This window comes from Lygodium microphyllum, chromosome 29, assembly GCF_053477565.2.
Source record: "Lygodium microphyllum isolate KBCC chromosome 29, Lygodium_microphyllum_v1.1.10, whole genome shotgun sequence".
NCBI classification, from domain to species: Eukaryota; Viridiplantae; Streptophyta; class Polypodiopsida; order Schizaeales; family Lygodiaceae; genus Lygodium; species Lygodium microphyllum.
This window is the reverse complement of record NC_141163.1, coordinates 65,565,873-65,581,405: the sequence shown is the minus strand read 5'-3', so window position 1 is coordinate 65,581,405 and position 15,533 is coordinate 65,565,873.

The window sequence follows — 15,533 nt, the reverse complement described above, 5'->3', positions numbered from 1 at the left end:
AGAGCTAACAAAGATGTGGGAGTTTTCATGACCGTTGCCCTTTAAGGTTTTCTTTCCTTTAGGATAATGCTTTGTTGCAAATTTCTAGTTCGTTCTAGTTGTTATCGTGGTATGGCTTACTTGGATCATATGTCATTTAATCTTCTAATAATAGGAATGTTAGGCTAATTTAACTACTAGATGTATATTCCCACATAGAATAACAAAGAAGCAATGTGTACAACCTCTTTTTGAGCTATGCTCACATGTGTTAAGTTCTATCATGGAGAAAAAAAGAAACAATGTGTACAACCTCTTTTTGAATTATGCTCACATGTGTTAAGTTCTATCAGAATAATCTATAATTTAATATGGAACCTTGAGAAGTAATGGTAGAAACATGTTTTTGACATTGGTTAGCCATGCTTATTTAACCAAGAATTGCTCACACGAATTTGAAACAATGTTTAATGTTTTTAAGGGCAAGGACTTCTAAAATCATGCTTAATCCTAGGTGAATGAAGGTTGTTGATAATAGATATATTCAAGTAGGAAACCCAATACTTTTGTTCATCCTTTAAAGCAATATGTCAAATAATCGAAAATGGTGGGGAAGCATAATGTGTTTGCCCCACCCCTTTAGGAGAAGCTAATTGTACACCCTCATGCACTTTTGAATCACAATGAATGAGAGATATTGAACCTTATTGGCATAAGAGACAAAAGTGCATCAACAAAAATTACATTTGGAATTGTTGGAGGCTATTTTTAGCACCATTGATATCATATTGGTGCTTTACATTGGCCTGCAATAAGTACCCTCTAGGAATAATCATGAACATATATCCTGCCCGCATACAAGATTCCTCTCCTTCCAATAATCGCTCTCCAAAACCATTCATTCCATGCAATCCATGCCTTTTTTTCTACTTCTTTTTCCATTGTTGGAGGGGTTTTAGTTGAAAACTCATATCCATTAGGGATCAAAGAGAGAAGGAAGTAGAGAAAAGGAGATAGAAGAGAAAAAAAAAGAAATCAAGAGGTACACAAGATAAAGACAAACCTCGATGAATCGAAGCACTATGTATTCATAGAACCCTGGAGCTCCCTAATAGACCAAAAGCATGCACCAAACACCAGCTTCTTCTTTGCTTCTTAGACGGCAAATCTGATGGTTCCCTTGGCTCCAAAAGGGAGGTCAAACCCCATGAAACCTAATCAAAATTCTCCCAGATCACTTCTTGTTCTTTTCCCCGTTCAAAGTGCTATTTAATCCCTGAAAAATGTGATCACGTATTGCACGAATTCAGAAGCCCCTTCTTCTTGCATGAGATCTCCCAAAATTGATTGAAAAGCCACTTGCTTTTTGCATGTCACTCTATTCTAGAAGTTTTCGATACCTTTTTAGGATATTTACAAGAATAATATCCAAAACATCAAAAATAAGCTAAACTTGTCTAATAATCCCATATTTTGGAACTAACCATACTATGGACACTAGCACTAATGACTAAGATGACATTGAATCCGGATGATGATGCACTCCAGGTTATTTCACACTGTGTTTACGTAGCGACACGACATCCACCCCTCTGAACCTGCACATCCTTTGGTGTGTGCCCAAGTCCTAGTTGTCACCAAATTTTGAGTCATGCTCATCCTCAGCAACCATATCCTTTGCTTCTTCATCTTCCGTATCATCTTGGCTAGCCCTTATATCATGGCCACTATTTTCTTCCAGTTTTGGCAACTCATAGATAGTAGATTACTGCCTCTTGAATAATTTGATTATTTTCCCTACTTATGAAATTTTATGGTTGTTCCATCCATATCATTTAATGCATAAGTAGCATTATCAAATACATGTTTTACCATATAGGATCCAAACCATTTTTTGGAGTCTTTATGCATGACACTATGTTGGTTTTCTAAATTGCTATCATAAACTAGTACCCAATCCCCATCTTGTATGATTCTTGGCCTCAATCTATGTCTTTTGTCAAACCGTTTCTTGTTTTGTATCCTTGCTGCCCTTAGCTTTGCAATTGCTGCCTCTATGTCTTCTGACTTTCTTTCCAACTGTCTAATGCACAAGGCCAACAACTCCTCTCAATTCAACTCCTCTTCCCAAGGTAGCATTCTCCATGTGACTGTCATCTCTTCTATCAGCATGATAGGTTTTTGACCATACATCAATTGAGCATGCATATATCCTGTAACAACACTATGAGTTGTTTTGTTAGTCCAAAAAGCATAAGGGAGCAATCGTGGCTACTCTTTTACCTTCTCTCCACATGCTTTTTCCAATGCCTTCACAATAGATGGATGACCTCTTTCACTTTTTCCATTTCCTTGAGGGTTATAAGTTGAAGTTCATATCCCTAGCAGTGCAAAGAAATCATGGGCTTCATTTGCATCCAATTCACCCCTATCTATTGTTACTTTTCCCATATAGCCATACCAACAAAAGATCTCTTCTAAGAGAAAAGTACACACTGCACTTGTTGTCTTAGTATGCAGTAGAGCTCTCCCTTCGACTTGATTAGTGAAGTCTTCATGGGGCACGTACAAGATATCTCATTTTCCAAAGACCTATAGGCATCATGACTAAATCCACCACCCACTTAAAATGAAGAGACAAGGGATATGTTGTAATGTACCCACCCTTGATTATGTAATGGATAACATTTTAATAGTTTCCCAAACTTTACCTTCCTACCGTCACTATCCGTACTTTAACTAGAATGATCGCATTTTGTCTGGCTAGTTAACCCTAGGTCTACCCTACAAGGGAAGAGTCCTTTTGTTACCCATAGACGACCAACTTGAAGGTTCCTAATTGACCTAACAGTCACCTATCAACAACTAGCTCACATCCAAAGGTGCAACTGCCATTACCCTTGGTTTATGGAGTACAACACTTTTTTCCAGTATAACAGACTAAGGATTCATGAAATCCCTTGCATTGCTCTGGCACAACCGCTGTACCTTTCCCCTAAATTAATTTACAGCTCTGAGTTATGAGACCAAACCCTAGGTAAGTCAGTGAGTTGGCCCTTCCTAGAGTTTCTTCCTAGCTTTTGTTTTTGGAAAAACCTCTCGGCTAGGCAAGACCACCCTGCCATATGACTAGATTCGTCAATAATCCATCCACTCGCTTCCCTCTATGGAAGTTATTAGTTATCTAATTACCTACCAAATTACATGAAACATATAAAAATAGCTTTGTTAATCTAAAAAAATAATTTTATGCACAATTGTTAATTTGTGTAATTTACTCATAGACATACAATCAGAATAAAACAAATTCATTGATTATGTTCCATAGTGTGTGTTCTCCAGCCCATACAGGAGAAAAATTACAATTTCACGTGTTGTCTCATCCTGTGCATCTGCACATCACCAAGATCAAAACCACTTATAGCTAGTGTTTTTAGGTATGGCAAGTAGAACTTGGACCATACAAGGGACCAAGTAGTTCCTAGGTGCATAAAGGATTTACTAGCCAGAGCCCCCTGGCACCCTATCCACCTCCTACTTAATACAATCCCTACTGGGAGACCTCTCGCCATTGGAGCCGGTCCATGCTTCCGCGTTAGGAAAAATATCCCCTCTTGATATGGGGATTCAACAACTATCCTTGGGGGAGATATAGGGTTGCTCAATTTTTATATGTTCTAGTACTTAATTCAATCAGGATCTAATCTAGAAAATCACAAAACAAGATTGATGTCTTCAAGTAGTTATGAATTCAATTAATCATGTAACTTTCAAGTGATGATTAATCTAGTAGCAATCGATACTTGAATTTCACACAAAGAACTCTTACCCTTGGAATTTAACTAAGGGTATCTAGATTTTGGGGTCTCTAACTTTCTAATTTAAGGTTTATTCTTGTAACCAAGTTTCTTGGTCTTAAGTCACTTTCTTTAGCTTAGAGTTCTTTCCTTTTCTTTTTAAAAAAAATATTCTATTAGAGCTTTTAGATTAAAACTATATCCTTGGCTAGTTTCTTCAGGGTTTTGTTCTTAGTAAATTCGTCTTGAATTCACTAGTCTTCTTTTCTATGGGTTTAACATTCAAATTCCTCATGATTTCTCTTGAGTTCTAGGTTTTCATAGTTCCCTTAACAGTTTCTACTCTATAAGATGGTCTAATAATTTACCAAGTGAATACTCAAAGATCACAGTATTTCTCAAGAGACTTATCTTATTTCTATTGAATTCGAGTAGAAATTTTTAGAAAAACCTATGGTATCGCGATTGGTAAAGGGTTGTTATCAGGGCCCGTGACTTTGTTACTAACTCTCGTGCTTGCAATTCCAACTATTGCTTCCACGTTAGTAGGGTCATTCCCGATTTCTACCTTTGAATTCTTTTTCTTCGAGGCCATGACAGAAATATGATTCGTAGAAGAAGAAGAACACAACAGTAATACCGATTGGCAAGGGTGTAAGACTCTTGATGATGATGATGGTTATTGCAGGATTCAATGATGTAGGCTCATGGATGGTTTGTATTGCCTCGTGGAGAGCAATACTTCTCTCTCTCAGTAGACGGAATAGAGATGAGAGTAGAGGTATGAATTCTAACCAAATTGATAGAATAGGATAAAATTCTTCAGTGCCTTGTCTTCTCAGATTAGAATAGAAGAGGATGAGAGACCTTCTGCGTATCCCCTTCCTTGGGTTGAATGGAATGATGTCTCTTCATCTCATGGAATAGAGTCTCCTCCTTTTCGATCAGCATATCGTCCTTGTCAAAATTTCTCTTGTCCCTCTTCTTGGTTGCCCCCAAGCCCTCAATTTAAAGTTTTGCAAGGGGGTAAAAGAGAGGGCGCTTTCTTTTTTGGTGTTTTTCGATGACATCATCAATGACAAACAAAGAACGCTTTCTTTTAGCATTTCTAATGACACCATTGATGATATCAGAGAGGGAGCTCCATTTTTGTAGCATGAAGATAAAAATTTACAAATAGAGTCTCCTCCTTCTTGATCACCGTCTCTTCCTCATCAAGATTGCTCTTGTCTCTCTTCCTGGTCATCCCTAAGTCCTCAATTTATAGTTTTGCAAGGGGGTAAATGAGAGGACGCTTGCTTTTTTAGCATTTTTCGATGACATTGTCGATAACAAAGAGAGAATACTTTCTTTTAGCGCTTCTAATGACATCATTGATGACGTTAGAGAGGGAGATCTATTTTTGTAGCGCAAAGATAAAAATTTACAAATATATGGGTGAGCACTGCATGGTGCATCGTCGGCGGGGTTGTCACCCTAAGGCTTATAACTAAGGCGGCAACCAAGGCATAGACCTTGGCATCTTGGCCTTGTCATACTTGCCAACAGGCTACAAAGGCTTCATTGGCACCATTGGCTACGCGCAAGAAGCTCCCACTAGCTTATAGAAAAAACTTCCCGGGAGGTCACCCATCTCGGCAGTGTAGTCACCCAAGTGCGCTTACCTACCAAGTGACTATCCACTAGGTTGGTTCTTTTTTGTTGTTCTATAATACAAACATAGTTTTAATCAGCTAGTCTTGGGAGGGTCTCCCAAGTCTTTCTTCCATGAAGTGGTATATAATATCTCATTTATAATAATTATTTTCATAATGAGAGTCAGTTTCATAATTAGAGCTAGTTTTTTTTTAAATATGCAACATAAATCAATTTTCTTTGGAGTGTATACACACATTAAAATAAAGTAAGTAATGGGGACATTATATTCTTTCCTCCTTATAGAAATCGAGATGTCCTCATCTCGAGAGAAACTGGGGGTATTCTTTTCAAGAGACTGACATGGAATACATCATAAAATTTTAGGGTTTCAGGAAGTTGCAGCTTATAAGCATTAGGTCCAAGAGCCTTTATGCCTTTGTAAGATCCATAGTATCTTGGGCTTAGCTTCTTGAATTTTCCCAAGGATAAAGAACTCCTCTTTGGGTGTACACGGATAAAAACCTTCTCCCCTTCTTGGAAGATTCTCTCTTTTCTCCCTAGGTTAGCATAGGCTTTTTGTCGATCCTTGGCAGCTTGCATATATTTCTTGATGGTTTTGACTTGTTCGTCCATCTCTTCAAGCATCTTCTTAGAAGCTTCAACCTTCAAGGTAGGGTCAAAGAAGTCAGTGGAGTTAGGCATTCTTGCCCATATAGATCTTGAAATGGGATCATCTGAATGCTCTGATGATAGGATGCATTGTAAGAGAATTCCACCAAAGGTAGATATTGTATGCACCATCTACGTTCTTTACAACATATGCCCTAAGTATGTCTTCAATGACCTGATTTACATGCTTTGTCTACCCATCACTTTGAGGGTGATAAGCAGTACTAAAACAAAGCTGTGTACCAAGAGCTTCAAATAATCCCTTCCAAAAATGTGAAGTGAATAGAGAATCATGATTGCTGATAATCCTCTTTGGTAGTCCATGAAGTCTAAATATTTCTTTGACAAATAACATGGCAATATTTGAGGCTTTGTAGCTAGTTTTGGCTGGAATAAGGTAGGTAACCTTAGTCAACATGTCCACAATTACCATGATGGAGTTGTATCCTCCTTGAATTGAGGGTAATCCAACTACAAAATCCAACATACTAATGAATTCCCATTTCATCTTAGGCATATCAAGTGGTTTTAGCTTTCCTAGTAGCTTAATTTGTTCGTGGCTTTTATTTGTTGGCAACTCAAGCATTCGGTTATGTATTTAAGTACGTCACTTTTGATCTTCTCCCAATGATAGCTTTTCCTAAATGCATTGAGAGTTTTGGCATAGCCAAGATGTCCTGAAAATGGGGAATCATGAGCTTCCCATAGTATCTTCTTCTTCAGTTCTTGACTTGAAGGAATACATAATCTTGTCCTGAAGTAGACAAGTCCTTTGTCAACAGAGAAGTTAAGATACTTTGTCTTAAGCTTAGAATTTTGTTCTTTATTCTGAATTTCCTTCAGCATTTGCTGATATTTGGGATCATTAGTCGCCTTCTTCTTGGCTAGCTCGATGATGGGATTACTAGGCATTGATATCATTGTAGCTAGTGTTTTAGCTCTAAGAGGTTCTTCTGAGATAAGTGCATTGAGAAATGATTTGTGGCTCAAAGCATCTGCAATTACATTCTCTTTTCCCAATCTATATTTGATCTCAAACTCATACTCTTGCAAGACTTCGATCCACCGACGTTGCCTCATATTTAGATCTGGTTGAGTGAGGATCCATTTAAGACTTTTATGGTCTGTTACCAATGAGAATTTCTTCTCGAGTAGATAATGTCTCCATAACTTAAGAGCATGGATAATTCCAAGTAATTCCAAGTCATGAGTTGTATAATTTCTCTTACAAGTCTTCAATTTTCTATAGGAATATGCTATTGGATGTCCTTCCCACATGAGTACACATCCCAAAGAAAGAGAGCTTGCATCAGTCACCACTTCGAATTCTTTGCTAAGATCGGGTAGTTTGAGGATCGAGGATGTGACTAAACTTAGTTTGAGCCTGTCAAAGCTAGACTATTCAAATTGGGTCCATTTAATGGCAACTTGCTTCTTGAGTAGGTTGGTGAGGGATGCAACAATCAAGGCATAATTCTTGATAAAGACCCGATACCATCCTATTAAACCTACGAACTTCACTTACACTGATTGGAGGCATCCAATCTTGTACATCCTTCACCTTGGCCGGATCTACTGAAAATCCCTCTGCTAAAACTATAAATCCTAAATACTCAATTTGCTTCTTGAAGAAGGCACACTTCTTCTTCTTAGCATACAGCTTGTGAGTCCGCATTGTCTCAAGAACTATCCACAGTTGTGACTCATGACTTCCTTCATCCTTGGAATATGTTAAGATGTCGTCAAAGAATACAAGGATGAAATTATTAAGATAAGGTCTGAATATATCTTGCATTAATTTGTTGAAGGTAGCAGGGGCATTTGTTAATCCAAATGACATTACGGTAAACTCTTAATGATCGTACCTTGTGCTAAAAGCGATTTTTGACATATCTTCTTGCTTGATTCTAATTTGGTAATACCCTAATCTAGGATCAATATTGGAGAAAATCTTCACTCCTTGTAATCGACCAAGTAGTTTGTCAATCCTTGGATACTTACTCTTGATTGTTACCTAATTTAGCCCTTGATAATGAATGCAAAGATGGAGAGTCCCATCCTTCTTTTTCTGAAATAACACCGAAGCTTCCCAGGGTGAGTTACTGGGCTAAGAGCTATTTGAGTTGTTCCTTTAGTTCTATGGCTTTCGGAATGGACAATTGATATGGTTGCTTTGCAACTGGTGCAGCTCGTGGTACTAGCTTGATTTCTTGGTCGACTTCTCTCTGGTTTTCTTGCTTCTCCTTGTGTGGTCACTTATTTTTCTACAAGATCCAAGAATATGACTTGGCCCTTTTCACAATGAATATGAGCGCCATTGAGAATTAACAAATCCATTCCTGGCACTCATAGGTTCCCAAGTTCATTACTATGAATTGCATATCGGTTTGATTGCCACCCAGATTAAACTCCACCTTACTTATATGTTGTGTTGAGGAAACTTCTTTTCCATCAGCTAACTCAACTATTAGCCCAAGTACATGCATTGCGTCTATGCCTAGTTTTCTAGCACACCTTGGTGATATGAATGAATGTGTGCTTCCACAATCAATCAAAATTTTAAAGGGTTTACCATTATAGGTTGATGGTGTTTGAATCACTGAGAACTATCGATTTTTCTCCCTTCTTATTGAGAGAGGCATGAATTCTCGCTCTCTCCAAGTCTATTTCCAATGTGGGATCTTCCTCATCTTCTACTTCCTTGAGAGTTATGTCGATCAACTCTTCCTCTAGTTGTGGTTATCTGGCTCTAGTCGTTACAAAACTTGCTTTGGTGTTCATTCTATCCGAATTTTGGGCATCGCCTTTGGATGTGGCCAGGTTCGTTACAATAATAGTACCCTAAAAGTATCCTTATTACCACCAATAAAGTTATCCACCTCCGACATCTTAACCTTCTTGCTATTAGTAGATTGAAATTTACCTTGGGCTCTTTTTGCATAGCCCCTAGTTATATTTTTGTTTTGGAACTTATTATTCCAAGGCTTATTGTTTCTTGGTTTGAACTGGAGTTCCTGTACAATCGGTCTTGCTCTTATCAATGCATCTTGGAGGTTAGATGGATGCATTACTTCAAGCCATGTGTTCACGGGATCATCGAATCCATGGCAAAACTTGTATACTTGTTGCGCAATATCCATATGTTGAGAGTGGAAAAAGACTGAATTTTTGACTAATTTTTGTTGTTTTTGAGGTCTGAATGATTGATTTTGGATGGATTTAAAGTGATGTTTGGTTGTTAATGGAAGTGTTTGAGAGTGTTTTGGATGATGTTGATTATGTTTTGGAAGCTCATGATGATTCTTAGTAAAAATATGAAGCTCTGTTATGTTCTGATAGGTTCTTGTTGAGGCTCTGATTGGTGATGATACCCTCTGTATAGATTCTATTTTGTTCTGATTTTTTTCTATATAAAGCATGGATTGAGGATTGATGGAGGTTGAAATATTTTGGAAGCTTATTGAATAGTTTTTTATAGTTTGGAATGATTTTAGTATGAGTTCTAACGATTTGTTGTTCTCTTATGACCTTCTGTAACCCTCCGTAAACCTTCTGTAGAGCCTTTGTCTCTGCTATATTCCTGTTTTGTTCTGTTCTGTAAATCTTCTCTAAGTGTTCTGTAGAATGTATATGTGACTTTGGAAAAAAAAAATTAACTTTTGAAAAGGATGAATCTAAGTTCAAAAGATCTAAAAAAAATGGAAGAAGCAGCTGCTGAAGACTAAAGAGAAGACTAAAGTGACAGTGGCAGTAGTGAGCTATGAAGAGACACTGTAGTGGCTCTTGTGCCTCTTCGCATCAGACATATCTCTTGGGAGATGTATCCACGACCTTATTGAGAGTCATTATTGAGTATTGTAGTGAGGATATTATGTACTATTGAGAGAGAGAGAGAGAGAGAGAGCCAATTCTATCAAAACAGTGTATCTGTATATGAGAGATTGAGAGAGAGAACTATGAAGACATTGAAGATGAATATTATGTGATTGATTTCCATTAAAAAATGGTGTATTCTTTTATTTTCATTGTTCTATTTATGGATTATGTGAAGAAGTTGAAGATTATGGTTGATTCTATCAAATCCGTGGGAGATATCTACTATGATGTTGCATGAAGATTTGTTTTCTTTGTTTTGGTCATCAAAAGAATAAAATAAAATCTTGTTGATGTTACAATATAGATTTTCTTGTAGTAGAATCCCCTTTTCCTTGGTGTTCCTCTTGGGGCTCCATGTTTTTGGTGCGCAACCGAGGAAACTTGCCATCATCAAGCATCAGCAGAGGCTGAAACCGAAGGAAATGACATTGCCAAGAAGTGGAGAATTCAATAGATGTTTGCAAAGTTTCTTCTTCCATTGAAGAGTTGGATATTCTTATTACCAAAGCCACTTTCCACAAGAAGTTTATCCCACAATGGCGAAAACATATTACTATCATAATGCATGCTTTATGTGGTGGACTATTTCCTCTTCCTATTAAGGCAAAAGAGACGTGCATCTTGGTGGCAAATTATTGGGAACACAATGAAGAGCAAAAGCAGAGAGAATGACTATCCATGGAAGATTTGGTACTCATTGAGAAGTTTCCAGACATCATCAAGTGGGATATCGTGAATAAGCTTTGGGAGTCGTGGTCTGTGGAGGTTCACAAAAACAAGAGGGAAAAGAGTTGGGATTTGTTTGTGGATGCTCAATAGCAAGTTACGTGGGATGCTTGGTGTTCTGACAATCTTTTGTTTGTCCAATGAGCAACCCATTGGAAGTTGGTAGACAGAGTGTTTTTCACAACACTGTTGAAACCCTTGAAAGCTGGCATTATTATGATGGCACAACAACGATCCTAAGAAAAATGAGTTTTGATACTTTCAGAATGGAATATCTCCCCCTCTATATTGGTTTGAAAGCCGAATTTAGAGATGTTGAAAAGAAGGAAGTAGAGGAGATGTTGGCCAGAGAATCCCCTAGAGACTTAAGCCCCTCTCTGATTCTATTATGTTGAGTACTGGTGCACAGATCGGATGTCGTAAGCACGCGTGGTGAGCGTCAGAAGGTCCCCAAGAACAAAAGAACTCTACTCTTTGCACAAAACTCAAGGTAGAAAGCATGCACGATATGAACAAGAGACCAATTGGGTACAATCTCCCCCCATGCCTTGTGTGAGCACTCCACAAAGCATGTATTTTATGTATTAATCATCTTCAAGCTCAAATAATAGCCCAAATTACAAAATAGCACGCTTTTGGCTTTTGAGTTTGCTTTAGTGCTAAATAGAAATAAAGCTTATGGGCAGACACCCAAGAAGTCAAGCATACCCAATACAATGTAATCGTGCGCCCATGCGCATACAAAAATAATAAATAAATATCCAACACCTTAATAAATAGGTGCGACAAAATATAGGCACCATGCCTAAGGTATGCACCCATCAAAATATAGGTGATAACTCAAATACACACTATCCTCCAATGCTTTCCTCCGCCACTGCTGCTATCTCTACACATCAACTGAAGCATTCACAATCGTTAGTAAAATAATACAATTAAACCGACAAAAGTGAATACCTAGCAGTCTTCAGCTACATAAATAAATCAATTGCTTAGAAATCAATCCTAACCTTAATTTATCACGAGTACGCACTCTAAACTCATACACGTTTATTAATTTAATATGCATTTTGCAGAATCACCCGCTATGGAATCACCCACGTACACACTAAATTAACGAAACGCCCGAAAAGGATAGGCGTCCCCATCGACTTCTCGCACAAAGAATCCACTTTGTGTATGAGATCCGACTATAAAAGTTTACAGAATCCACCGTAAAACCTCACGGAATCCACCGTGGCACGAAATCCATCGTGAAATATGCCTCTGGCATCATACCCCTGGGGTGGGATAAGTCAATTTTGATCTCTGTAGACTTGATCGACCTTTGTGACTTGCAGTAATCACAAGACGTGGAGAACTTAGGAGTTACTTAGTAGTTTAAGGCTTTATGAAGCCTATGTGATTTTCAAGTAACGGAGTATGTTGACGATGGATTTGAATGCGGCAATAGTATATTGACGCCGCTCGATGACGAATTTGGGGATTAAGCTTCTTAAAGCTTAATACTAAGCTTTTCTAACCTTTAATTTTAAGCTTTTAAGCTTTTTGAAAGAGATGAAGCATATCTGTGTTGACTGTGGAAAAACGACTTGGAGAGGGAGATGTAGGAGTGGTCCTCCATCTCCTCAGGCCGGTCCTTTACGATCAGAGGCTGTAGACACAGGTTCTTGACCGCCAGGAATCCACCCGTATCGATTGTTTGCGATGAAAAAGGAGAAAAGGGTCATATCTCCCCCAATTGTCCAAACCCTAGATGATCTGTGGATTACAAGCCCTTATGCAGTCAATGCAAAGGAAAAGGCCACATTACAAAGGACTGTCCAAGTCCAGTGTCTATAAAGGCCAAAGGCACTGATAGCCAATAGAAGGTACAAGAGCTTGCCTCCAATTTGGTAGAGATGGAAGTTGTCGCTGTCACGCGCGCCAAGAAGAAGGAACCAGTTATTCAGAAAAAAAATAATTCTCCTGCCAAGACTGTGAAATTCAACCTGTTTAATAGAGGGACATAGCAGTACATGAGAGAACAGTGCAGTATAGAGCACTATAGTGCCACAAAAAGTCATAGAGACAGTCCCAGAAACAGGACCAGAGGTCTAGGAGATAGATGATACAAAAGCAATTCCAGAAACACAAGAAATGTTGATGCTGCCATTGCTAGAAGAAAAAGGAAAGATGAAAATGGATGTAGCCCCATTCCCCAGCAGGCTGGAGAAGCCCGTGGATTCTATCAAAGAATATGACCTAGTCAAAGACCTAGACACTTTTAAACCAAACTTAACCTTCCGGTAGTTGCTGATGCTGTCTCCCAGCTCTGCCGAAAGAAATTCAAAAGCATTTTGACAAGAAGACACGGACTAAGGATTGCTCGCCCAACAACAATAAAGTCCAATAGAGCCATAGAACCTGCAAAGGAAGTAGATGTGGCTAACGCCTTTCTAGATCCTGGAACCCCAGGGATTAGTGTATGGATAGAAGGATGCTTTGTTTCAGATGCATTGATTGATGGAGGCTCATCAATAATAAAAATAATAACGGATATGAAAATGAAGGACTTAGGGTTGCAAGGAATTCAATCTACACAGTGACTTATCAGATTGGCAGACCAAAGCAGAATTAAACTGTTGGGCATCCTCCCATACATAAAAACAACCTTTGCAGGGAGAGACTATTGGCTGACATATTTGGCGGTCAAACCAAATTCTTATGGGACCTCATAACCTCTGCTACTGGGAAGACCTTGGCTTCTTGAAGCGAGAGCCACGACAAACTGGTTCAAAGGAACCCTAACCCTAGGTAGAGGACCAAAAAAAGTGGTGTTGAAATTGTATGGATCGCAAAAAGGCAATGGATCCACATCCATCAAAGTCATAACTTACTCCTCCAATGAAGTAACAGATGGTACATCAGGAGACAAAGAGGCTGTTAAGCAGATATTTCCCAAGAAAACAGAGGCACAGTCCCTAACAGTGGGGGCACTGTAAGCCAATTACCAAAGGAAGCAAAGTCCTTGTCCATGGGAGAATACCTCCTTCCTCAACTAGAATTGACTTCTAATATTACCACTGATAGTGAAATAGAAGCATGGATGTATTTTTCTCCCTGTTACATGGTAGTCATAGAGACAGTAACAGAGACAGAGCCAGAGACAGAGGTAGAAGTAGAAATAGACAAGAGGCAGAAGATCTGTTCTTCTCCTACAGAGCCTCTACAGAAGCAGAGACAGAGCCTCCAAAAGAAGAGGATGATAATGATGAGGAAGAAAACAAAGTAGGTTACGAAAGTGCAATTGAAGAATATCCTCGAATAGTGGATGATCTTTTTGAAGTCCCTATAGAGACCTCAGAGGCCGAAGATCTCAGGGTGTTGGAGGGAATGACCATGGTTCCATTTGGATTGACCAATGGACCACAAAGTATGCAGAATCTGCATAAGCAATGGATCAAAGTCATAAAAATTAAGTTTACCAATGGTTCTTGTCGCCCTGCCGTTCAATCCAGAGAAAAGATGATGATGATGCCCCCTACCAATAGAAGCCAGAGCTATCAAAGCCTCGGCTTCTAGAAGGTCCGTGCTATGCGACATTCTTGGACGCATCCTCTGAAGATGAATCCCTAAGTCCAAAAGAAATCACCGCTCACACAGAAGCAAACAAAGCTCTGATACCCTTCCAGCAATCAAAACAAACAAATGAATCATCTGATTAGAAGGAGGACACTGGTTCTAGTGGAACATCGGACGATGACACTACTCCCTTTTGAAAGAGTCAAACCTCTATCTAGAAGAAAACCGTGGGACATTCATCCGCGAAGTGGAAGGTGAAAGGCAAGTAACATTCTTGGATACTAACGGTACTGAACGTCACCTAAAAGTGGGTCTCAATCTTCCAGAAAAAGAACTAGTGGTCCTGCGAGACTTACTAAACAAGAACAAAAGACCTAAAGGGGATTGATCCCACAATATGCCAACATCACATTGACCTAGAGCCCGATGCCAAACCTGTAAGGCAAAGACAAAGGCATATGAATCCTAATTATTATGCTCTGGTGAAGGTTGAATTATTAAAACTTCTTGAAGCCGAGTTCATTTATCCAGTGGCTAACAGTGAATGGGTTTCGCCCATTGTGGTAGTACCCAAGAAGAACGGGAAACTTCCAATATGTGTGGACTTTCGGAAGCTAAACTCGAAGACGAAGAAGGATCATTTCCCTATCCCTTTTACATACCAACTACTGGACACAGTGGCAGGCCATGAGCTGTATTCCCTCTTGGATAGATTCAGCAGATATAACCAAGTCCAAATTGCAGAAGAGTACCAATCCAAAATAACCTTCACCACAGAATGGGAGACCTATGCCTATAGAGTGATGCCATTTAGGCTCTATAATGCTCCTACCACCTTCCAGCGAGTAATGATGGCTGCCTTTCAAAACCATTTTCATGATTTCATTGAGGTGTATCTTGATGACTTTTGTGTCTATAGTTTGATCCGTGAGCACTGGGGACACCTAGAGCAATGTTTTGACAGATGCCGAGAGTATGGGATTTCTCTCAACCCTGACAAATGTGTCTTTTGTGTTTCATCAGGAGTTCTTCTGGACTATATTGTCTCTGCACAAGGGATTGCAATAGACCCGGCGATGATTGAGAAGATTGCCGCCTTGGCAGCACCAATAAATATCAAGCAATTGAGAGGATTTCTTGGCCATGTGGGTTACTACATAAGATTTATTGCACATTTTGCAACCAAGGCAGCCCCTTTGCACAAGATCCTAAGGAAAGATGTGGATTTTCTTTGGACTGATTGACTGTGAAGAAGCCTTTAATACCCTAAAACAGTGCCTTATC